The following is a 25951-nucleotide window of genomic DNA, read 5'->3' as shown; positions in this document are numbered from 1 at the left end:
GGTTTAAGGGCAATGCTACTGGCTGGTTAAAATTTCTTTCAGAATTTTTTTTTTGCCTATCAACATTCTCTAGTGAGGAATTTGATGTCCAAGCAATATAACATAATTTTTGGTTAAAAAAAAATAATCATTCAGTAGCTAGTAGCATTGTTTCAGTTCTTTAATCAATTTCATTGTTCTTATTCGTACGCCCCAAAAATGTTATATATATATATATTTTACTTTGGCTACTAATTAATCATGCCGAAAATTCGCGATGTTTGTGTTTATCTGTGATTAACGTAAATATAAAATCATGACATGAAATGGAAAATTCCTTATTTGGGGGAGGAAAAAAAAATATTTTGATAGAAATGGGAGCATTTTATCAACCAGACCTCAAAGAAATAGAGATACTTGTCTGGTTTTGAATCCAGGGTTATATGGAAGGATTGTAAAACCGTGCATGTACTTCTTAAGAATGCAAATAGCAAAGTGATAAAAGAAAAGTTTTCAGATTACGCCGTGTTTTGAAGGAATTTATTGCTAATTCCGCCTCATATACTGTTTGCACGCTGTGTCATTAAATGCGACCTCACTATACTTTTGTGAAAGAGTTAAAATGAATTGCAACCTTAATGCGTCCATGAAACGCGACAAGATAATAAAATAGTTTTTTTTTTTTTGTGGTTTAACCAAGGGTTTTTTGTATTTGAATACTTTATTAATCTAAGTGCGATTAAAAACATCTTAAACTAAATGCATGAAATCTTTTGTGTGAAAATTGATTTACCGTAGTCATAGCATTTTAATATTTATTCCTAACCAAGCGAATCTAACATTGTTAGAATTTACAAGTAATTTGAAGTAATTACAAGTAATTCTTCAACGAAGAATGCACCTCAAATAAACTATAAGTTGAATCCTAACTGGATCTTAATAGAAACTAAGCGGTTTTCAGACTTATAGATTCTGTGTTCCGTTATGAAAAGTTCTAACATGCACGCGAAAGAAAGCAGTGTTTTTACTGCGGACTTAAAAAAAAAATTCTACGGTTTTTCGCTAACACGCCAAGATGATTCTTCCGAGTTGGTGTTCGTACACTTAGTACTTGTAAAGTTACGTACACGCTTTTTTGTTTACCAAGATCGCTAAATATTTTTTGTAACCAACATTAATTGTAAATTTAATGAGAGAATTAACTTTTTTGCGCGTTCACAGTGGTACCGTTAGCACCACTCTTTGTCGACTAGCGCGCGCGAATTTGACTGGGCGTCATATTTCAGATGACTTGATGCAGGCTTTTGGACATACGCCATTGCTAAGCACATGTATGTCTGTAGAAGAAAACTACAAAAAACACAAATAAAGCAAAAATTGCTGTTGTCAGGATATAAACACCACACAATACTCCACAACAGGAATATGGTCAACAAAACAAAGAAAAGAAAAACAAAGAAAAATGGACTAACAGAACGAAAAAACCCCCACAAATTATCACAGCACATAAATACCGAAACCAAAAAATTCAGCACAACAGTTGAAACGAGACAAAGACACAGCAAAACGAAAAGACGAAACAAATACAATAGTTTTCCAAAAACAGAAGAACACGAAAAAAAAAAACAAATGATGACAGCACAAAAATATTGAACCCAAAAAAATTCAGCACAACAGTCAAAACGAGACAAAACACGAAAAGACGAAACAAACACGACAGTTTTAGAAAACAGAAACAAGCGACGTTTCGGGAACTGCTATCTGCTCCCGTCCTCAGGCAGAGACGAACATGGTACGAAAACACAGGTGCGACTTATAGTTGACGCAACATATCTCCGAGCCTGGGTGACGGTTAGAAAATCGTTGTGTGTTTGTGAGTCCCGACATTGTAGAAGGCAGACGTGGCGCGGCAGTGAGAGATAATGCGTAACTTGATAACCGGGGCTACACGCTACTGCACAGAGTGAAAACTTAGTCCTTCAGTGAAATCCGACGAATACGTTCGTTAACACATCCGTGGTACTTACTAAACGTTTTCGTTTACAGTTTGGATCTGAGGTTTGTGTGCATCGTGCATGTAGTGTATCACTTTTGTTCAGAGCCAGTGTTGCATATGTAGTGCAGTACTTCAGTAAAGTACAACTTTATACATAAAATGCCTCCAGTGTTGTCAAAAGTTAAGAGTAAAAAACTGCACTCGCAGGCGCGGGAAATCGTCTATAACGTTCTGCAGTTTATGGAAAATGAAGCGCGGTTGCATGAACCCTCCATTTCACTAGAGAAAGCACAGCTGAGAACAGCTAAGGCGACGGGTGTGTCTCGTATGACTGTACAAACAATTAAAAGGGAGGCTAAGAGGAATGAAGCTGGTGAAGGAACATATTTCGAGACGCCAACAAGAAGCGAAAGAAAACATGTAAACACGAACTTTACACCTTTGATGAAGCTGTGGTACGACGTACTGTGTACAATTTTTACTTACTTGAAAAACGTGTGCCGACTGTCGAAACTGTACGACGTAAAGAATGACATAAATTACCAAGGTAGCAATACAACCTTAAGGACGACTTTGAAGAAGCTAGGATTCAGGTGGCAGAATACCAAATCGCAGCACTTACTTTTAATAGAAAAATCAGATATTCGGCAATAACGTATAGAATATCTCAAGAGTATGCGTCAATATAGAAACGATGAACGCACAATTATATATACATGGATGAGTCGTACACATTTTCGTCTCATGTAAAAAAATAAAACGTGGAGTGACATGTCCTCAAATGGTTTACTAGTGCCTGTCGCGAAGGGTCAAAGATTGATAATGATTCATGCAGGTGGCGAAAAGGATTTATCCCAAATGCTCTTGCAATTAGGAAGTCGCACCAGGCAACAGGGGACTATCACAAAAACACGAATAAAGATAATAATGAAAAATGGCTCACCGAACAATTAATACCAAATCTTCCACCAAACAGTGTTGTTGTGATGGATAATGCTCCCTATTACAATGTAAAAATAAATAAAACGCCTACCTCCAGCTCGACAAAATCGGAAATGCAGCAGTGGTTAAGTAAAGAGAATATTTCCTTTACTAGCGATATGCTTAAACCAAACTTGTATAACCTCATAAAGAAGCACAAACCTTCGCACGTGCAGTACTCGGCAGACAGACTATTGGTAAATAGTGGCCACACATTACTTCGTCTGCCCCCTTATCATCCGGATTTGAATCCGATAGAAAGCATATGGGCTAAAGTTAAAGGAGAAGTCGCTTCAAGAAATGTTACTTGCAATTTGGCAAATGTAAAAAAACTTTGCGAGGAGATATTTAACCGAATGGGTCCAGAAGATTGGAAACCGATTTGCAATCACGTCAAGACACTCGAGAACGAATACTGGGATAAGGATGTGCGTTTTGACATTGAAATTGATAAAGTGATTGTTCAGTTAGGTGATGCAAACAGTGACAGCAGTGACGTTTACACATCAGACTCTTCATATGGAACAGTCAGTGGCGTTGAAGAACTGAGGTAGTGCTTGGAACGTCAGTGGTAAGTGGTCAATGTTTTCTGCTTTTCTCTACCTGATGTGGAAGGTCGCCGTATCTGCGTATACCCCCTCCTCATCCACCCGACCCCCCACACGTGTTGCAGTCCCTACTCCTCATGGGTGACGTAGCTCAAGCTCGGAGTTATATTGCGCCTAGTGTACATCAAGTCATGCACTCCCATTGCACAAATCTTTCAAAGATAATATATTTCAGATGACTGTGCAAACACGCCTCCAGAATTTCCTTTGTCTAGCACAACTCCTGCTGGGCGTTAGGATTTCATTTCCCGCCATCGTATAACCTTAAAAACTTCCGAATATAATAATGCGTACCTTGGTTCCTTAAGAACGGAATGTTTCCTCAAGCGAAACCCAAAATCTAGATACTACGGTGGGTAAATGACTTATACTCCCTTTCGTGACGACGGGGCTGAGATAATTCCCCCCTCTTCCTCTCCCATCACCCTTTGTGTGTGAGAAGGAGCGATAAGGTTGACGCACGCACAGGGATCAATAGCAACTTCGCCTTCCCGACCGTCGTGCGTCAAGGGGATGGTATCCTTGAATATTATTTTGCTTCTGATATTTCGTGTTTGTGCACATAAATATAACCATACTTAATTGTTTTTAAAATACGTTTTCTATTAAACAAGTCCTTATTTAATATATTTGACGAACTTAAAAGCAAATTTTTTATGTCAGTCGTAGCATGAAATCAGATGTTATTCAGTTTTTGGTTTACCGTTTGTATGTAGGTTTGGCCTTAAAACTTTTATTTTTAGTATATCATTTACAAATCAATAAAAATGAGGCTTTACCAAAACCATAAATATAGGTGTTTTTTATTGATTTAATTATATATATAGCTTTAAATATTCTCCATCAAAGAAAGTTGGACACATAACCTGGAATTAAAATAATGCGTCAAGTTATGGATGGAAAATTTTGACTTTTGTAAATCTTATAGGTTTATTAACTTTTAAAGTAAATGAAAATTTAAATAACATTAATGCTCGTTCGTCATCCATATTTATATTTTGTTCTCTTTAAAACCTCGTGAATCTACCTCGTGTCTTTCGTCATTTTAAAGATACGTTGTGTCGGAAACGTCCGCCATTCCCTTTTTCCGTTTGGCTGATTACTTTAAACATACAACATATTGTCCTATGTACAAAAGTTTTGATGGAGACTTGGGTTATCCAACTCGTCAAACGAACATGGCTGCTATAGAGACGTTTTCGGTAACATCATAATCCTCCATCGTTAGTTGACCAACTTGAACCGAAGGTAATAATGTTCGCAGGCTTTCACGGCCATTGTCTGAAGTAGCTTGGCTTCTGGGTTGTAGACGCGTCCTTGGCGAATAATTCACCGACGTTTCGGTCGACATTGCAGTCGCCATCATCAGGGAGCAGCAGTTACCTACTGAGGTTCTTACAAGTTATCCTGCCTTTATATATACTCTCGCCTGAGGGGAAGGTGCTTCCTGATTGGCTGCAGCTGTGGGCCAATCAGAGCCTTCCTTTCTTCTGGTTGGATGGGCCGTTTTGCCAATCAGGGGCGATCTGTCTGATGTTGGATGTGGAGCTATGTTTTGAAGATTTCTAAAGGGAAGCCGAAGATGCACATAAAGTTCTGCCATTCCCGATTATACCCAAACAATTCACCTTCGGCCAACCTAGGGTTTTTATATATATATTTATATTTCTCTGTTTATTTTAATGTAGCTATACTAACCTAACTAATTGTCCATAGTGTTTTAAAGTGTTTTAATGTAGCTAACCTAACCGACTACTTTTAATATTTGAATTCATTTTTCCTGCGCAAAAATTAAAACAAATCCCGAAGTTGGCCGAAGGTGAATAGTTCGGGTGTAATCGGGAATGGCAGAACTTTATGTGCATCTTAGGTCTCCCATTTCTAAAGGCCAAGGACGCGGCTATAACCCAGAAGCCAAGCTACTTGAACCGAAGGTGTTGGAAGCGAAAGTTTGACTGCGTGACAGCGCTATAGGGTCCCTCAGAACGACTTTGCGGACTCTGAGATTGGCTCTTGTTGTGAAAGTAGGCTTATAATATGTTAATTTCCACCCCTCTTTGTTACAGAGGCCGTTAAAGGAGAGCGTGCTGTATTCGCAGAATATTCTTATCAGGTACTGTGTCCTGTTTAATTTAATGTTATTTTTTTCTTGTTATAGCAAATGAAAATAAAATTATCGCAAGGTGCAAATATTAATTTTTATGAACATAATAATTAGAAATATCACCTACGTGTACTGAACTATGATTTTTTTTTTGTGATTGCAAGGTTCAATTTTTTAGTCAAAAATTAATTTTAGTATTTAATTTTTGCGTTTCAGGATACAATTGTGAGTATTTATATCCATTAAAAATAGGTAAATTACTAACAAAATAATAATTGTCAGGAGATTTTGAAATTTTAGTCAGGGAAAGCCAGGATGATTATATTATTGTTTTTCGTGGACATCCCAGTAAAAAAATAATCATAAGCAAAGACTTCCAAGGGGCCGGGTTACAATATCGCGAATCATCTCACACGGGTCAGAAATCACCTTCATTACTTTTTTTTTTCTAATTCTTTAAAACATTCTTTTTTTTTTTTTCTGGATTTGCGAGAGACGCGATGCAATCTTCTCAACAATTTTCTGCGAAGCCAGTCTGTCATTGTTGAAGATAAAAAAATGAGTGTCTATATTTTTCTTCCTCATTTTATTTTTGTTTTAACCCTGATCCTATCTCTCTCTCTCTCCCCTTCCCCCTCCAACTTTCTCTCTCCCCCTTCCTCCTTCTACTTTCCACATTTCCATGGCAATGTGACTTGTTTCGTTTGTGTTTGTGCGCACTGTTGTCTCCTGTTTTCTTTTTTAAATCCCGCGTTTTTCGGGAAATTTTACTTCGCTTCTTGCCGCTCCCCCTTCCCTTCCCTTTCCCCGAAATCTGTCTGCAGAAAAATAAGCACCTTCTTGTTTACATAATTTCACTGATTTTTCCCTTTAATTAATACTCGTTATTGCAGTTCTAATATATACTATCTTTTAATATCAAAAACTTTTAAGAGTACCTGTCGTGTTTTAAACATTTTCAATTGTCCTTTAATTATAGAGGCCTGTGAATAACTTTGTTCAGCGTTAAGGGCGCTTTAAATTTTGAAGTAACGAATACTGTTAAAAAACTGAAAACCTAATTGGAAATCGTAAAAATACTCATTTTTTTATCTGTGAACTATATATAGTTTATTTCAAAGACTGAAGTTTCACGATTTATCAGTTTTATTAGGTACTGATATTTTATTTGCCTTCAAATGAAGACCACTAGTTTACCGGTCATGTAGATCTAGTTAAATGGAATAATCTTTGTTTCAATAATTTTAGGCCCTTACAATTATCTATTATTTTTAATTTGGCGTCGTTGAAATACAGCATATTATTAAGTGGATTTCCTGAAGCTAATATGACTAGCTGCTACAAGTTGTCTTTCGTGCGCAGTTATTGGCGTTTAGAAATGATTTAACTTGGAAATGACTTTTTTCAACTATGGTCTTTGAAAAGCTCTTAATGTGTGATCTATATCTTAATTAAGGACTTTTTTTTTTTAAATGGAAAAAGTAAAAAAAAAAAAAAATTGTGCCATAAAAACCTGTCGAAATCAGTATAGCGTTTTCCGGTTCTTATCCCTCCATTGTTAACAGAATTTTCAATTAGTACTACAATTGCACTGAACTAAATCACGAGGTCAGATTCAATGCTTGTACGTGTCTCGTGTGGCGTACCACGTGCGATTTCGTGGTTACCCTCGGATGTTGCTGTCATATGATTTTTTTTTTAATTTTCGATTTTAAAAATCACTCCACTCTCGACCGTATTTCCCCGTGTTTCCTCCGGCAAGCCGGGCTGGGACCACCCCGCTCCCCACCCCCCTGCCCGCACACCGATGCGTCCAGACCGCCTGCCCGTGTTTCTAATTTCCGTCTGTCGGGCTGAGGTCTGCCCGGCCGGACATGGGCGGTCCACGCGCGGTGGTTATCTGCTGAGAGAGAGAGAGACTCGGAGGGAGAGAGATATACGGAGAAAGAGAGTTAGCTGGAATGCGACAGATGTGGAGTGATATATATATATATATTATATATATGCAGGGGTGCCCACAAGGGGGGGGGGGGTAACGACGCAGACTGCGTCATTAAAATTTAAGGGGGAAGGGGGGGGTGGTTAAAAGACGAGAAAAATGTATATATTATTTACATAATTATAGCTTCTAATGTGAAAATACGTTTCTGGTGCTTTGATAATTGAAAGGGATCTTGTAAATCAAATTGGCAACCCCGCACTTTCCTCAACAAAAGCAGTTTGGCATCTGTCGGTTCAGGATGGAAATATTACCTGATATGACCAAAATTATTATTAGAAAATCAGTTTTAATTAATGCAAAATGTGATAAAATATAATACTAAAAAGTATAATATTATAAAATAATTGAGTAAATCATTGAGAAAATGGCATAACAATTTCGGGGGGGGGGGGGGGCCGCATCATTAGGTTAGGGGGGGTGAGTCATAGTGTTTGGGGGGGGGGGGGGTGGGCACCTCTGATATGTGTGTGTGTGTGTGTGTGTGTGTGTGGAGGTAGAGAAAGAAATGGGGGAGAGAAAGATTGATGGAGGTAGAAAGAGATATATGGAGGGAGAAAGAGAGATATAAAAGGGAGAGAGATATGGAGGGGAGAAAGAGAGATATAAAGGGAGAGAGATGTGGAGGGGATTACCTGTTTTCTTCAAAAAGTTTCCATTTTGGTGGGGTTTCTGAGAATAATTTTTAAACAGTAAACTTGGTAATGTTAAGCCTATTGAAAAATCTTCTGTCTAGTTGTCCACACTCTTAATTTTTACAAAAAGAATTATTATTTAACCATTTCCTGTATGAATTTCTTAGGTGGTTGGTTATAATGAGCTGAAATCAGCCTGTATTGTTCTTTTTGTGCATTTTTAATGTACGTACGTAGTTTTTAAATTGTAAAAAAAAATTAATTTCTATATTAATTTTTTTATTTATATTAATGTTGATAAAACTCAAGTGGGTCATTGATGTAAGTTTTTTTTAAAAAAAAAAAAAACTGGGTTTCATCGAGAGAGAGAAAAAAAGCTACCCAAAACCTGGGGAAGCCTTCTTTTCACAGACGAGAGAGCCAAACCTCCGATCGTGCATCATCGGTTTTTTTTGGTTCATTGTAAATAAATGTGGCGGTGTTGATAAAAGGATACTAATGGTCAATTTGGTTAGGTTGGCTACATTATAAATACTTTAAAACATTGTGGACGGTTGATTTGGTTAGGATAGCTACATTAACGATACGGAAAAAAAAGCATGAACTTTGGGGAACTTCGGGTTTTGTCTCTGTCGTCCGTGAAAAGAAGGCTTCTCCAAAAGCTGCGGGTGTGTCGTCGCACGGCTGCCAACCCGGCGGGAGTCTGAGCCGGGAGAGCGAGTGACGCAGCATTAGCTCCAAGTGGCCGGCGTATCGGGACCCGTCATCGCCAGCTGCGCGCGCCAGCTGCGAATCCGCGCGAGCCCGCATCTCGCCGTCAAGGCTGCCGGACGCCGTCTTGTTAGGAAAAGGTTGCGCGTGGATAGGGGGGAAAGGGGGGGCTTTTGTCCGCTTCAGTGGGGGAAAAAAAAAATACGTTTCAGCGGACCCGTCTTCGAGTTTCCACCTTACAGCCTTTTACATGGTGCGAAAGTTCGCCTCCCCCCCCTCTTCCTCCCCCCTACCCTCCCCCACTCCCTGTTATTATCGCTTGCGCAGTGCGTCCCTTTTCCCGTCTCTTCTCCCAAAGAGTTTTTTTTTTTGGGGGGGGGGGGGTTGTGTATGTAAGTTCACGCCCGTTCAGTTTACTGCCCATACACAGCCCACAAGTCGCACTCTTGAGTACAAGACTATCGTAACTCAAAAATCAGTGCAATACTATCACAACTCATTTGCCATAGTCTTGCACATATTCTTATATAATGTTTTCCAGAGTGCAACACTACATTATTTGCCATAAGTCCCGTAAAAGTAAATATAATATTGCGATAGTCTTGCAGTGCCTAGATAATGATATTTTCCTGCTTATGGTAAAAATATCTCACAAACTCAATTTTTTGAGTTACGATAGTCTTGTACTCAGGGTGCGAAGTGTCAAGCCATCTGCTTTGCACTTAGGTTCCACATCCGTCACCGATGTTTACTTTGAAAAGAAGAAAATCCAGGAATATGACACTGATTTTGGTGCTGTTTCCCAAATGTGGAGCAGAGTTTATAAGACTTGCCAACCCAGGTTGAATGCTGAATGATACTATTGGTCTGTGCTTTGATTGTTATGTTTCAGCTTTTTTAGTTAAATGGCAAAAATAACCACTGAATGATGAGTTCCTGCAACATGATGAAGTCTTAAGATATTTCTTGCAAAAATAAAATGCTTTTCAGACATCAGTCCAGTATTTCACTGAAAGATTCCCAAGGCTTGTAAATAGTTCAGATTTATATTTGTTGAAACAAGAACTTGCATTGTATCAGTGAGAAACTTTTTTTTTTTCGGATGGGATACTTTGATGCTGAAAGAATGGATGTTAGCTGGGGAAAAATTTCCACTCTCAAAAATGTAAGTGGCCAGATGAAATTTAGAATTTCACTAAGTAGAGTAATGTGGGAGTATTTGACAGTGAGTCACAGCAATTCAACAGAGATATTTTTCAGCAGTGTTCGTCGCAACCAACCTGAATTCAGATCATCTTCTGTATCTGCAGCAACTTAGGGCGCTCTAATTGTGCAGAAAGCAAATTTACTCCGAAGCAGATTAAAGAAGTAAAGCATGCAACGGTGTGGTTGTTATCAGGCGATGATAAGCTGTTAGTACATACACACTAACACACACATATGTGTATGTGTGTATATATATGTATACACACCTACACACCTACATACTTACTGTTTTTTTTTTTCGTTTTTTCAGAAACTCCTTTGTTTGCATACTTGTGTTTATATTGCTTTATTGAGTATTCGCAGGATTATCTAAGTTTAGTCCAATGCATAGAATGACTTATTTAAAATAATTTGTCGCATATGTTTGCGCATGTTGTATTGTATTATATTTGTAACTGTGGTTACTGATGACTATGTCTGGAGGTTGACGCTGGCGGTGCTAACGACGTGATTCGGAATACGCGTAGCTGGAGAGATCCAGGTTATCGAGTATTTGAATTGGACCGAGCTCAGCAAACGCCTCGCTAAATTGCGAGGACGATTAAATATGATTCCACGTAGGTGCCTAACTTTATTGCGGTCGAGGTTTTAGCGAAATTAAAATATGGCAACGATCAATTAAAATGTAAATATGTTCATTGCCGGAACACGGTAGCTATCCGCCAGATATAGTTGTGATTTTCTGTTTTGTTTGCTTTAATGGGTCCTTCATTTCGGATTTCGTGTATTTGCACGCTTTTGCGGTCGTTTTGATGAGATTATTTCCAACAAAATAAACAAAATTCGCGTGTGCTCTCAGCGCGCTTAACACGCAGAAGAATTTGTAATGGAATGTTGTAATCAACGAACGTTATTGTGAAACCTACGTTTGCTATATATGTAAATTACAGCACGTTAAAAACGTTTAAATGAAATTTTTGTCTTTTATGTGTGTTTTAAACTATGTGAATTCCACAAGTACACTGTTGGAATTACAGAATATTTATGGACTTTTCAACGAAGAATTTAACCCAAATTAACGAGTTCTTAGTAATTTCAATTAACTATATCTTCGTCGAAACTACGTTTTATTTCAAATTCCGAGTTTTATGTTTCCTTCCAAACAAAGGCTAACACACACGTGGACACAATGAGATTGGCCTTGATGTAGACTTAACCAGTTTTTGAATGTTTTGTTAGTATACCAAATATATTACTTTGGACTCGTTCAGTGTAAGTGAACTCAGTTTCCGTAAACTTACAAATATAGCCGTATGCATCTGGATGGAAGTAAAAAAAAAACCATATTGATGAATTTTTCGTTAACGTAAATTATATAGATTCATAGCTCAATAAGTTGAGTGTTTGGGGTCTAGGGACCATGGAACTAAAAACTAGAAAACAATTTATAAAGTCGCACCATGGTAACAACTGCAGTAGGTAGTTTTCTTCGAAATCTCGCTAAATCTGGTGGATAATGGTTTTTGTACGTGCGTACACAATAGTCCGCGGCGTTGCCTGTACATTGCAACGGAGATTGTTGCGGGCGCTTCGCTAAGCCCGCTTTCAAGAGGGGGTTGCAATACTCCACACCGGGCTAAAAAAAACAGCGCCGCTTTGTCTGCACTCGAAAAGTCTGTGCGTTGTTATTGATCCCCTGGTGGTTATACCGCCCGATCATCTGGAAACACACCGCTGTTGTGCGGGCGCCCTGCTTCCAGGATGGCAGGCGCTGGTGAAACAGCGGGCGACGGGCTAGTTGCCAATACATGAACATGTATTCCAGCTGCAACGGACAATGCAGCATTTTAGTATTGTATCTTATAGACGTCCTGGATTAGATCATGTTTTGTTCGTATTTTATGATACCTTTACCAATGATTTTTTTTCTTGTCAGCAATGGTTGTATAAAACGCAGATAAATTTGTAGTAATAAAGCGCTTCTCTTTAGATTGCAGTGTGAATTTCTCTTTCCAATGCACGATTCCTGCTATTAGCGCTGTCCTTTATTAGGTGTGCTTTGTTGCCAGGTGCACGACATAGAGCGTAAAAGTTTCAGACACAACTTTGTAATATAATGAAAATTTGTTTGATGTATCGGGAAAAAATATATATTTACTAAGGTAAATTTTGGAATGAGAATTGTGTAATTATTTTTTTTCACTTGTGTATTTCTTCAAGAGTATCATCTAGTAATTTACATCTTTTTTATTTCTTAGGAGATGTAATGGAAAGACGCCATCTTGGTTTCAACAGCGTTGATTAAAATTTTGTCTTTATCATTTAATTTTAAGAAGTTTGAAGTTTTTTAGCATTGCACATACTTTCATGGAATGCCTTAATAATAGTGGCCGACTGCTACAAATAGTTTCTCCTGTGAAGTAATAATGGGTGATTGTCATTTAATTGTTTTTTTTTTTCTGTCAATGACTACAACTGTAATAATATTGTCAGTAGACACTATCTAATGGTATTAGAAAAATCAAGAAATAATATAATCAGACAATATATTAAAACTTGTTTTAAATAAACTATGGTATACAAAATGACTTAATTTTAACGACCCGGGTAGTACCAATCTGGCAACAATGTTCGCCTTTTACTCTAAGCGTGGAACAGACTATAGTAGGATAGTCGCCTCTGAGCTAGGTAGGATACACATTTTGCGATAGAAATGAGCATTTATTCTACAATAAAGGTAACATGGGATGTGTTTGGAAGTTAAATTACAGTACGTATAGCTAGAACCATCCTTGGGAGTGCATTGTGCACTTGTAACGTCCATTCTCATTCTCTTCCCATTACACTGTTAGTCGTACCATTAGCTCTGTTGTTGTTTCGGCATGCGCTATTGCGTAAAACGCCGAAATGTAAATCTTAGAGAATTGTCTCATATTATCTCTTTAAAGCCCGCGTCTGTTAAAACCATTTTAAGTCTGCTTGTGTCTGATGGACGGGACCAGATGTCAGTTCCCGAAAAAGAGTTTGTCTTAAGGGTGTATGACCCGTTCCAGGTCATGATTTTAGATTTATATTAATCACTGATCAACTTTTAGACATTTTCAATCGTTTAACTTTCACGAAATGAAAAATATATATAGTTGCATACTTTTTGCATAATTAGCTGCCAAAGTTACATTTTTAACCTTTTTGGGTTGTACAAATAACGAGAATTTAATTTATTGCAGAACTGAAACTTTTTAGGATTAACTGCAATGCCACTGGCTACTTCAAGAAATGGTTTGCATTTCTATCACAAAAACTCATTTCATGTTTCTTGGCTGTCAAGATCATACAAATTTTGAGAATTTTGAAATGTCAGGTAAAATTAATTAATATTTTCTGAAAGAAATGCAAACCATTTCTTGAAGTAGCCAGTGGCATAGCAGTTAATCCTAAAAAGTTTCAGTTCTGCAATAAATTAAATTTTCCATATTTGTACAACCCAAAAAGGTTACAAATGTAACTTTGGCAGCTAATTATGCAAAAAGTATGCAACTATATATATTTTACATTTCATGAAAGTTAAACGATTGAAAATGTCTAAAAGTTGATCAGTGATTAATATAAATCTAAAATCATGACCTGGAACGGGACATACGCCCTTAAGAAAGCCTTCTGTGCCCATCTGCGCGGTCGTCGTGGTGTTGTCGTGTCTGGATGTTCTGTCTTTCGTGTTGTTGTTCATGAGGTTGTTGTCTATATTTTCTATTCTCGTTAAAACTTGTTTCGTCATCAGCCCACTGTTCTTCTATGCCGTTGGATTTTTTTTTCACGACTGATTCCTTCCACTCAATTCTCTGTGCTGTCAATGCATTTGCAAATCTGGCATTGGCTAATGATTTTGGCTTGTTTTTTCCTTTGTGTTAGGGTATTTATCTTTTCTTGTTCATTCTTGTGGTTTCTCTGCGACATCGGTGAAAAATCATCAATGGCGTAGGCCCGTAAAAATATTTCAAGTCACCTTTTAAGAAGCTTAGAAATTAAGAGAATCATTTATAAAATTTCGCGCTTCAAAACGGCTTCGAGGGCCTGGAAGTTCGGCGTTGAAACGCGCCGATCCATGCTCCAGGTAAAAAAAAAAAGATTCAGCTATGATTGGTGCGCCTTAAGATACATCAGAGCTGCTCAAGACGGAATCTTATATATTTGGACGCCATATTACAAGAAGTGTGAAATTCTTTTCTCAGGCGGTCGTAATATGATGCTAATTTGGCGAAATGAAAAAAAAAAAAAATTGGCCGTGTGGAATGTAGTTCGGTTTGAGGGATGGAATGATTTTGAAGAAGACGTTCCCCAACCATTACCACTACCACCACCACTAACAACAAAAGGCCTATGGGAATGGGAGGGCAGCTTTGTGTTAGGCCTCCGCGGGCGAAGCCCATTTCGTACCCATCCTTTTGTGATAAGTCACGATTTCTTTCCCTCCCCCCCCCCCCCCCCCTTCAGCGAACATTCCTCCCCTTCCTTTATGCAAGAAGTCTCTTCGTCTTTTTCGCCCCCTCGTATTGAGCAGACGCGCCGCGCAGGGGAAGGGGGAAGGAAGGTGACGCGACGGGGATGGCCCACACTGCGCATGCGCGCGACCGACCCGCCCCTCGCGGCGACTGGTGGCAGTGCAGTCTACGTCCCAGGGGCAGCCGCCGGCTCGGTCCCTGCCGCCAGCCCGAACAGACGCCGCGATTCGCGACGAGTGACGCCAGTTTCATCAGTTCCTCGTATTCCCCCCGAAGTGTCGCGTTGACCGTCTTCCCCCCAGGATTGCGTCGTCGACAGACCCAGGAGTGACGCGTCGACCCATGCGTCAGGTAACGGGAAGAGCAGCTTCACCTATCGATGTTTTAGACCTCGTCTTGATTTCTGGCCGCGGAAATAATGGTGTTGGCAGACGTTTCGACATGCCTTTTTGTTCCGCAGCCATACTCTAAAGGTGAGTAACAACTGAAGACCCGGTGTTGCGGCACGGTATTAAATTCGCACCGAAATGCTGTGAAGATTTTAACCGGAACGCTAAGGTTTTGATTTTGATGCTCGCCCTTGACGATGGGCTGCGACACGGCGTACCGAAACGTCGGGGGTCCCAACTCGGAAGATAAGAACTTAGCTAGTGACTGACCTTGAAAGTCTTAAGATATATTTTTTTAACGGTGTTTTAATTCAATCTGCGTATTTCTGACGATGCGGTCCAATAATTGTAATTAATTACAAGTTAACGTTATTTTTCGGAGTTCTTCTCGTGTGGAACCATAATGCGTCAACGACAGAGGAGAGTTTTTTTTTTCACGCGGGCTTTCCTCGTGTCGTATCAGTGGTGGGAAAAAGATGCGAGATCTCGATGCAGGCAGTATATTTTGGGCGATGCGAGCTGAGCTGTTAAAGCACTCGCAACATCAAACCACAAAGACAGCGATGCATGTTAAGAATTATAATGTAACTTTACAAACCCCTTGTTGCCGTGAATATTTTTTTGAAAACACTGTTAAATATATATATTATTTAAATCTTAAATTTACGAAGAACGCTGGCTGAAAATTGTCCAGGGCACTTCGTAAATTTAAAAGTTCAAAATTTATTTAAGTGGGACTTGTATCCACAAGAACATTAAAAACGTCGCGACTACTGCAAAAAAAAAAAAGATATCTTCCATGTTTGTGTTTTACCTTTTCGTAACGAAGCAACAGAATTCAAAAGTCAAAAATACGGCGTAGTTTTTTTTTTAACGAAGATGCAGTTAATTTGTAATCACGAAGTAAACTTCGTTTATTCGGGGTGGATACTTCTTTGAAATGTCCGTGAATTTGCTGCAATGTATATATATATATATATTTTTCAAATCTCCCGAAGTTGATGTTCCCTGTACCCGCCGCTGTGGTTGCGTGTTTGGCGGTGTTTTACGGGAATGGTGACGCGTGTACTGGGTGACTGTGGTGACTGGTGACTGTGGTGACTGTGGTGACGCGTCGCGCGAGTAGTCACCTCGGGCGCCCTCCCCCCTCCCCCCCTCCCTCCTTGCCGCGCGCCGGAGTGCAGATCGATTGCGCGCGCTCGCCGCATTTCAAGTCTCGCCTCGCTCCTCCGCATTCGAAAAACATCTCTTCGAGTTCCCCCCAGTCCAGATCCCCATGGCTAGAAACCTGCAAAATTCGCGGATTCTTTGACCTCTAGGATAGACTCCACAGTCCTTTAAATACTCGCGGAAATGACACCTGTTCATTGGCTACTGACGCGTGAGACGTCTCAACTAGGCAGTCCGTAATTCGGCCCTTTCTTGGTTTAGTGTTTCCCATTGGCCCACAGTTCCCCGGATAAAATGTGGGCCAATCGCAGAAGCGGTACGAAGGTATAGGTGTTTTGATGCTAGCCTATCGCGAAATGAATCCGCGAATTTTGCATGTCTCTACCCATGGCACACGTTGCCGCGCCAGCCAGCATGACCTTCACTCGTTCCGAGCGCCGGATGTATGTCATTTTCTAAACAAATCCGGGGCCCAAGGATCATGGGCGTGGATCCCTTACCCCCCCCCCCCCCCCACCGCCACCTATGGAATCAAGAAGAAGCCACTCAACTGCGGAGGGCCCCTGCTTGCTCTTGCAGAAGTGTGACTGTGAACAGGAGGGTTGTCAAAACAATATTTTATGGAAATTTTTCTGCAACAATTTAATTTTTTTTGATTTGTGCATGTTGCATGCTTACGGGCCAAAAATAAGGGCAGTATACAACGTACAAGCACCTCGATTCACTCGGGCCGCACCTACGAATTTCCGCTGCCCCTCTTCCCCCCCCCCCCCCCTCCTTTTCCTCGTCTCCCCGTCATTTTGCGAATCCTGCCAGGGAAATATGAATCAACGTAAACCAACTACACTGTTGGATATTGCGGTGAATTTCGGACGTTTCAACGAAGAATTCGAATAAACGAAGATTTCTTCGTAATTTCAAATAAGTGAATCTTCGTAGAAACTACGGTGTCCATGCCTTAACTTGGCCGCATGTGAAAATAATAAGACGAATAAGTAAACAGATAAATACAATATGTGGCGTGTGATGAATAAATGGAAAATAATTCTCTTAAAAAAATTGGTTGTCTGTAAAGTCGATTTACGGACGATAGTTTAACGTGACTACGTCATAAAAAACATTGATGAAATGATTGCATACTTTTATGAATAAAATTGAATCATTTTTATTGAATTATCACTATTTTGTATGGATACAAAAGGAGTGAAATGAAATCTACAATTTAATTGATAAATTTAATTTTATTTGCACTCATTAATTCAAATATGTTTATTACTTTAACGAAGAGATTATTTTAACTATAATTTTTATACATGTTTGCTATTTAACTTCTTCCAATCTGTGTTATTCTGTTAAGGATAGGACGATGATGGGAAAAGTAGGAAAGTTTAACGTGCCTCGAAAAAGTCAAATCGATGGTTTTTCCAATCGAGTGGAAGAGAGATAGATGCGGCGCAAGCGTACAATGAGCGTAACGGGACACAGCGTAACGGGACAATGTGCGCAACGGGACAATTTGTGTGCGTGCAGCCGGCGTTCATCGAATTATTAGACGTTGTCACTACAAAAAATATTCCCCTGGGATATATAAAAAAAGTTCTATGCAGATCCTGACAATGGTTCACCAGGTGTTTTTTTTTAGACACCCTGGATTCGAACCCGGGATCACCGGGTGGAGAGGACTGTTCTCTTGTAAGGTTGGGAGCGCTGTGCAGTAGCGGGACCGCACACCAGACGGCGGTTGATCACGCAAACACCGCCTGGGAGGGGGGTAGGGGGAGGGGGCTCTCCACGCCGCCAGTCACCGCTGGGTTGGAGGTCAAGGCCGGGCCACTGCGGCGTCTTCGGGTCGTTACCACAACGCCGAAATAACAACTGAATGAATTTGTGCGTTTCTTAAATGTACCTTAACGCCGAAATACCATAATCAAACCTAACCTTACATAACCTAACCTAACCTAACCTATCGTAATATAACCTAACCTAACTTAACCTAGCCTATCCTAGCCTAGCCTAACTTAACCTAACCTAACCTAACCTAACCTAACCTAACCTAACCTAACCTAACCTAGTCTAACCTAACCTTTGAGGCAGTCCTGCAATGACATTTTTCGGCGTTATTGTATTTCGGCGTTGTGGTCAATTTGCAATTTCGGCGTTGTGGTATATTGGGCATTTCGGCGTTGTGGTATTTCGGCGTTGTGGTGCGTCCCTGGCGTCTTCTTGCAGCTCCCTTAGTGCTTTTGGGAGATGCCCTCAGCACAGCGCGGGTGTGAGTCCAGAGTGCAATCCTGCCATCTATTATCCACACATCAGGGTCAACAAACATCCGGTATTTACACCATTAAAACCTAATGGCTATTTCCACAACTAGAGGCAGTGGGCGGCCCGTGGTTCGATGCCCGGGTCTGGCAGATTAATTCCGACCTTACGGCCGGAATTCTCACGTTCCCCTCCCACATGTGCGCCCTAATAGGGCAGGGTGGGGAGTAGCGTTCCAGTTCGCTTTACATAAACATTCCAGAGCTTTCAGAAGAAACAGAACTGTTAGGTATCGCTCCCTGTTGTTTGATCGAGAAGGTATTAGAGCTTCGGCAATGACCAGCGGCTGGGGCCACCAACCCAGCATAGTCACCGCCTCAGCCCCTTTACCGCACTCAGCTGACCAGACAGTTGGCTCGGGTAACGGAACGAGGCGCCTCAGTGTGAGCGCTTATGCGCGGCGCGCGGGTAACGGAACGAGGCGCCACAGTGTGAGCGCTTATGCGTGGCGCGTGTGTAACGGAACGAGGTGCCACAGTGTGAGCGCTTATGCGCGGCGTCCTGGAAACGGAACGAGGCGTCACAGTGTGTGCGCCGCGCATTTTTGTTTTTATTAAACAGCTTTTGTTATTGTTCTTGATGCTGCACTTCTTACACTTTTCTGTCCTATTTATTGTTTCGTTTATAAATTTGTTACTGTGTTTTTTTCATTGTTTTTCAATTGTTTTTTTAATTCAATCATTCTACCTTAATTTTAATTTGTTATCATTTAAGAGCACAAGGCTGAAGCCTGCATATTATAATTTTTTGTTATGTATTTTAATTGTTCAATAATTCTTTTGAACTTCATGCACTCGATCTGCGGCCAATCGCCGGCCGAGTCTCACGCGATGTTGTGGTGTTCGTAACGACACGAGGTAGGGAAATCAGTAGGGTCCGGAAAAATTGGCGGGTTCAATGACCTGCAGGATGAACTCCATATTTATACGTACACTCGGTCAAATGCCACCCACTAATTGGCTGCTGTCTTGTGAGGCGTCGCAACGTAGCAGCCTGTGATTCGATAAAGCTTTGGTTGGGTGTTTGTCATTGGCCCAGAGTCATCCAGGTGAATTGTCAGACAATAGCAGAGGCAGCACTGAGGTATAACTATTTGTGTTTTAGCCTATCGCGAAATGAAATCGCGAATTTTTCCGGTCTCTAGGAATCAGGCAGTGTGAACGACCGTAGCTTGAATTTCTGGGTCTGTGTAATTCATTTGAGAGATGCGCCCGACGGGATATGATGCACGGAGCAATCTAATGGGTTCTAGCAGGTGCAGTCTCGACAGCCAGCATCTCGCAAATTGTGGGACGTAATTGATGGCCCGGAATTCCCTGCGGCAGACGGCTTGACGAACGGCCACTAGAGAGAGAGAGAGAGAGAGAGAGAGAGAGAGAGAGAGAAAGGAGGAGGAAGAAAAAAAATGAAATGAGAACGGGCCGTTTTCTCGCAAGTGTACGCGACGTGATTGGTCGGGTTTCGGCGACCCCTGTCGGAAAAGGGGGGAAATGAAATGAGCCGTGATTCGATTGGCAGGGGCGGAAACTCTAGTTCCTTCTGCACCAGCTCACACCACAACCTCCCCCGCGGGAGTTACAACCCTGCTGGCGCCTTTGCCGTGAACCGGTTTTCCCGTGTATCGGTGACAGCTGTTCGAACTTATCGCATGCCGCCTACCCGGACACACACACGGTGCGCAGAGCTTCAGGAAAAACAACGCGATTTCAAAACTACTCAAGATATCCGAGTGGGGTTTGCTTACGAAAAGCATTTAAGAGTTCATCTAGGGCCGAAAAGTACTTTTGATTTTGGGTAAAGTTTTTAAACTTTATTTTTAGAAGAGTTAAAAATGGCTTAAACGCATGTTTTCAGAGTAAATTTTAGGCGTAAAAAAACCGGTACAGATTCTTGGAAGCACTTAAGGGACTTGCGTCACACCTTTATCTTCGTTTCTCCGCCATATAACGTTGTCACCGCTCAAGTTTCACAGTTGTCCTGTGCACGACGAGAAGACTGCGCGCCAGTCCAGAGGAGACACCGCGCTAGAAGCACCAGCGAGCGTCGCGCTTATCATCCCGCCTCACCGACACACACACACCCCTGACGAGGCGGGCCCCTTAAGCGATGTCGAAAGGTATCTGCTCAGGCCGGGTTCTCAACCCACTGCGTGATAAACGCAAGATGCAAAAAAAAAAAAAAGTTAACGTTTTCAGATACCCGTGGTGTAAACTACGCAAGACGCTAAAACGCAATCGGTCAATTTTCAACTTCTTGCGTTTCAGCTTGTGTTTCCCCCTTCCGTATTTGAAGTGCAGTGTTCCAAAAAAATTAAGAAACAGACAATAATGTGCACGACATTGTTTTCATTATATGGCTAAATCACGTTTTCACTTGTTAAACTTACGTACTGTGTGTGTCCTAACTGGAGGCGGGGAAAACTCTTGCAATTTTTTTTTCCCTTAACAATTTTTTTTTTCAGTCAACTTTGTTAAACCAGTCACCCCTAATAGGCAGGTGATACTCTCAAGTGACCTAATCAACCACAGGGAGCTATCATGATTAGGTCTGGAAATTGCGTAGTTTATGTTCAAAACCCAAAATACAAAAACTATTTTTTAGCTCATATATATATAATAAAATTTATAGTTAAAAGTAAAATTAATTTTGTCAGCAACATATTATTTTATTTTTGGTTGCTTTCATATGTCCAGCTCCAATTAAACGGTGTTTTTTTTTTTTTACCATCCTTGGGAATATGTGCGAAGAACAAATAAATGTTTTTAACAGATTTTTTTTTTCTATTTCGCGATGAACCTGCGACTTACGTTTTTTTCGGCGGAATTCTGAGCCAACCAATCATAGTTCGTGTCTCTGGATCTCCGTTCAAGGATCATCAGGTACACGGTGGAGATGAAGTTTGGTATTTACGTTGTCACAGGAAGACAATACTCGTCCTTAGAATGAAATATTTAGGAATTACTTCGGTTATCTATCTCTAGAGATCTGCAAAATTCGCGGATTCATTCGGTGATAGGCTATAATTCAAACACATATACCTCCTAGATAATTTTTGCTATTGGCTTACTGTTCATCTGGACGAATCTCAACCAGTTATAAACCCTCAACCAAAGAAGGATCGAATCAAAGTTAAACCAACTGAGACGACTTACAAGTCGGCAGTTAATGAACTTGCGTTATTTGCCCGAGTGTACAGGGGTATGTGCAGTCTATCCTGGAGGCCATCAAAACTACCGCGAATTTTGCAGTTCTCTACTATCTCCCACGAAAGAAGAAAAGAAAAGACGCACAAACACTAAGATTTAAACCGGGGGGGGGGGGGGGGGGGGGGGGGCAATGCCGGGGCAGATTTCCCTCGTATTATAAAAAATAAAATATAAAAAGAGCTCAGTTTTTTGGTAGTCCAGATTTTACGCTGTCAGATCAGTTACGTATGATTTTCGCAGTCATGGATCTAGCTAGTTTATTAATTTTTTTTTTTTGGTAGCGAGGCCAATGTACAAAAATTATAAATATAGTATTTACCAGGCCCATATATTTTTTGACGTAATAACGTCTTATAAATCGATGAACGCCGGCTGCACGCACGAAAAATTGTCACGTTCTGCCTGAGCCGAGCGTGCAAGAACCGGCCAACCACCGTGCGAGAAAATCTTCTATAATATCAAACAGGCAAATGCGGGCTTTTTAACTAATTGTTCGTGATTATATTTAAACAAATTATTTAAATTTAATTTGCAAAAACTGTAAATAATATTTAAAAATTAAAAAGTATGCAGTTTTTCATCAATGTTTTCTTATGACGTTATCACGTACAGTTATCCGTAAACCGACTTTACAGACAACCCCTTTTTTTCTTCTTATCAACCACACCTATCTTCCGTTCCTCCCTTGATTTTAAGCTATTTTAGTGTTGGTGACTGGACGTTAGTACAAACGACAATAATTGCGCTCGATAAAATAGCAACTCTTTGTGTGCTGCGAATAAAATTTGTAAATAACAAACTGGAATGGTCCATTTTCCCCAAGAATGTTCTTTCTGGTGTCGAAATATCGCCAAAATTTTTGTTGGAAATAAGAACACCCGTAAATGAATATTGAAGGGGGGGGGGGGCTAGGCCTTTCTTCACATCACCACCTCAATTCCGATAAGTGCAGGATGTTCTCCATAGTTCTACGTACACTCGGTCAAATGTCACCCACTCATTGGCTGCTGTCATGTGAGACGTCCCAACGTAGCAGCCTGTGATTCGATAAAGCTTTGGTCGGGCGTTTCTCATTGGCCCAGAGTCATCCAGGTGAGTTGTGAGCCAATGGCAGAGGCAGCACTGAGGTATAACTATTTGTATTTTAGCCTATCGCGAAAAGAATTCGCGAATTTTTCCGGTCTCTAAGTATTGGTTTTCTGTCCGAGTGGCGGGCCTGCTATCCAAGGTCTTGTTGGCTGGCCAGAAAATGGCCCGCGGGGCGTGGGTTTGTCGTCACTAGTTGCACACCCGTACCTGGTGTGCGAATATTCCCCGGGGCTGTGTTGGCAGCGCTTGTACACACAAGATTTAAAACAGTAGAAATAATTATGGAATAAAACGTAGCAGAAAAAAACTCACTAGACTTCAAGGTGTCTAAATCTTTGAGCGTTCCATGCCCGCCGAGCCAAATCATATTTATAATCATAGGCTAAATGAGTTCGTCACTCCTCTTCAAGGCTTATTCACTCCCCATGGTGGTCGATAGCATTTTTATTGCGTTTTTTTTTGTTGTGTTATAGGTAGAGACCGGAAAAATTCGCAGATTCATTTCGCGATATGCTAGAATGCAAATAATTGTATTTTTATGCAACTTCTGCATTGGTTCGCTGTTAACCTGGAGGACTGTGGTCCAATTACAGGCCCTCAGTCAAAGCACTATCGAATCACGAGTCTCCCAGTTGAGACGCCTCACGAGTCAGTAGCCAATGAACAGGTGACGTTTGCCCGGGTGTGCACAGGATCGTGGAGTCTAGCCTGGAGGTCATTGAACCCGCGAATTTTTCCATTCCCTAGTTATAGGTTATCTGCAAATGTTCCACTAATATAAATAAAATTATAGTTAAATTAACTGCATATATATAGATATATATAGCAAATTTTACCGTTAAAGGCATACACTATTTGCTATTAGTAAAGAAAATCACGCAAGTATTCACAAATTTACACTTTCTGTTCGTCAGTTAGCGTTATGCTAATTCACCAAAAGTTATATATTTTTTTCTGTGTTTCTTCATGAATATCTGCATTCAGGAAAAATAAATAAAACATGGTGGGTTAAGCCCTGCGTTGTGAAGAACTAGGGTCGTGGTCGGAGGAAGTTGGACAGCGTGTAGGCATCAGACAGTTGAAGACGGGAGTAGAGTGGAGGGTGGGAAAGGAGAGACTTTGTTCGCTCCTAGACATCCAATGCCAAGAGTCTGGAAACTGTAATGCATGGATGATGGATTGCACCGGATGTTTTCTACCACTCAAAACCCCCTCCCCCTCTCTTCATTTTACTCCCTCCCCCCTGTTTCCCTCCAGCACGGTCGTAAATTCTAATGTCGTGTCGACGCGTTAAGACCAGCGTAACGGTTTTTTTTTTTTTTTTTTGAGGGCAGAGCTCGTTAACGTTTGTCCGCGGCGCTGTGAGAGTGGTCAATACTTCAACTCTTGCCTCACTCGCCGTTGCGATTTTTAAAAAACATTTTTTGACGTGATAACGTCTTATAAATCGATGAACGCCGGCTGCACGCCCGAAAAAGTGTCCCGTTACGCACATTGTCCCGTTACACCGTGTCCCGTTACGCTCACTGTACGCTTGCGCCGCATCTATCTCTCTTCCACTCGATTGGAACAACCATCGATTTGACTTTTTCGAGGCACATTAAACTTGAAACACTCCCATTCGTTTCCTACTTTTCCTATCATCGTCCTATCCTTAACAGAATAACACAGATTGGAAGAAGTTAAATAGCAAACATGTATAAAAATTATAGTTAAAATAATCTCTTCGTTAAAGTAACAAACATATTTGAATTAATGAGTGCAAATAAAAGTAAATTTATAAATTAAATTGTATATTTCATTTCACTCCTTCTTTGTATCCATACAAAATAGTGACAATTCAATAAAAATGATTCAATTTTATTCATAAAAGTATGCAATAATTTCATCAATGTATTGTTATGACGTTTTCACGTTAAACTATCATCCGTAAACCGAATTTACAGACAACCAATTTTTGTTTTGCTATAATTTTAACTTTGGGTTACTTTCAAAGTGTTGGCTTCTTTCTTTTCGGTTGACCTCTTCGATTGCACTTTTATTTATTCACGTGGCATCCGCTGTCGTATATCTTTAATTTTTTTTTAATAATTTAAATTTTGTTTTATTGTCGAAATCGTCGCCTTCTTTCGTTTCGGCAACTGTTGAAGAAGTATCTTCGCCAGAAGTTACGTTACGCATCCTCACCGTCTGAACGAAGATAGAACAAAAACAATCCATATTCAATAGATTTCTTTTCTGATGTATGTGCTATGTGCTGATTTCACTAGCTAGTTCCAAAGTACATTTTTTTTTTAGCAAGTGTCCGCCTTCCTGACTGACTCGACCGTTTCTAAACAAACAAGCTTTGTAAAACTATGATAACCTTTTTTAGGATTTTTTTGAGACGCTTGCTGGCTTACTTTTCGGAAAACATAAGTTGGAGTTTCTTCCAGACGATAATTAAAGTTTATTGACGTTCACGGCTTCTGTCCTTTCTCTCTCTCATCCTTCTCGCTCTGTCTTAACTCTCTTGTTACCACCCGAGTGATCAAGTTCTGGTTAGACTTTACAGTATACTCCGCCCCCCCCCCCCCCTCCTTTTGAAATTCCACAGCAGTTTCCCAAACTTACTGGCCCAGGCCCCAAAGGCTTTAAGAACTTCGTAGCCTTTTCCCCTTTCATGAACTAAAAGTCTCTCCCCTTTTTACATAATCGACACACAAAATCGATACAAGGGTGTGAACGTGACGCAGTGGCGGCCATCCGTAAAATTATAATTGCTCGAAAAAAATCACCGTGGTGAAAATCTAACATACAAACCAAGACTTCGTTATAAAAACTTTTGTATGAAAAGATTTTTAAATTTAAGATTTTTTTTTAAGAAACGCCATTGCTGGTTAGAATGTTTTCTATAAAAACCTCAATAACGGTCCAAAAAGATAAATCATAGATTTTTTTAAACATGTAACAATTTTAAATCACAATAATATTCGTTACATAATAAAAACAAATGTTCAAGGAATTTTTAAAGTTATACTAACTTAATTTCCTTTTTACGCTTTGAATTATTTGGCA

At 40.3% G+C, this 25951-nt stretch overlaps 1 protein-coding gene across 6 annotated transcripts in view; it reads left to right on the top strand.

Annotated features, from left to right (window-relative positions):
* The window catches only part of LOC134540432 (uncharacterized), a 202815-nt gene that overhangs the window by 58308 nt on the left and 118556 nt on the right, over positions 1 to 25951 (top strand). For 5 of the 6 annotated variants that reach the window (XM_063383181.1, XM_063383178.1, XM_063383180.1 and 2 more), the window contains exon 2: positions 5631 to 5677. The exons of the other annotated variant lie outside the window; for it this stretch is intronic. The gene's annotated coding sequence lies outside the window, so the exon portion shown is untranslated. The remainder of the gene's footprint in view (positions 1 to 5630; positions 5678 to 25951) is intronic. 6 annotated transcript variants of the gene reach the window in all.

Source organism: Bacillus rossius, chromosome 16 (assembly GCF_032445375.1).
Source record: "Bacillus rossius redtenbacheri isolate Brsri chromosome 16, Brsri_v3, whole genome shotgun sequence".
Classification (NCBI taxonomy): domain Eukaryota; kingdom Metazoa; phylum Arthropoda; class Insecta; order Phasmatodea; family Bacillidae; genus Bacillus; species Bacillus rossius.
This window is presented reverse-complemented; position numbering and strand designations above follow the sequence as displayed.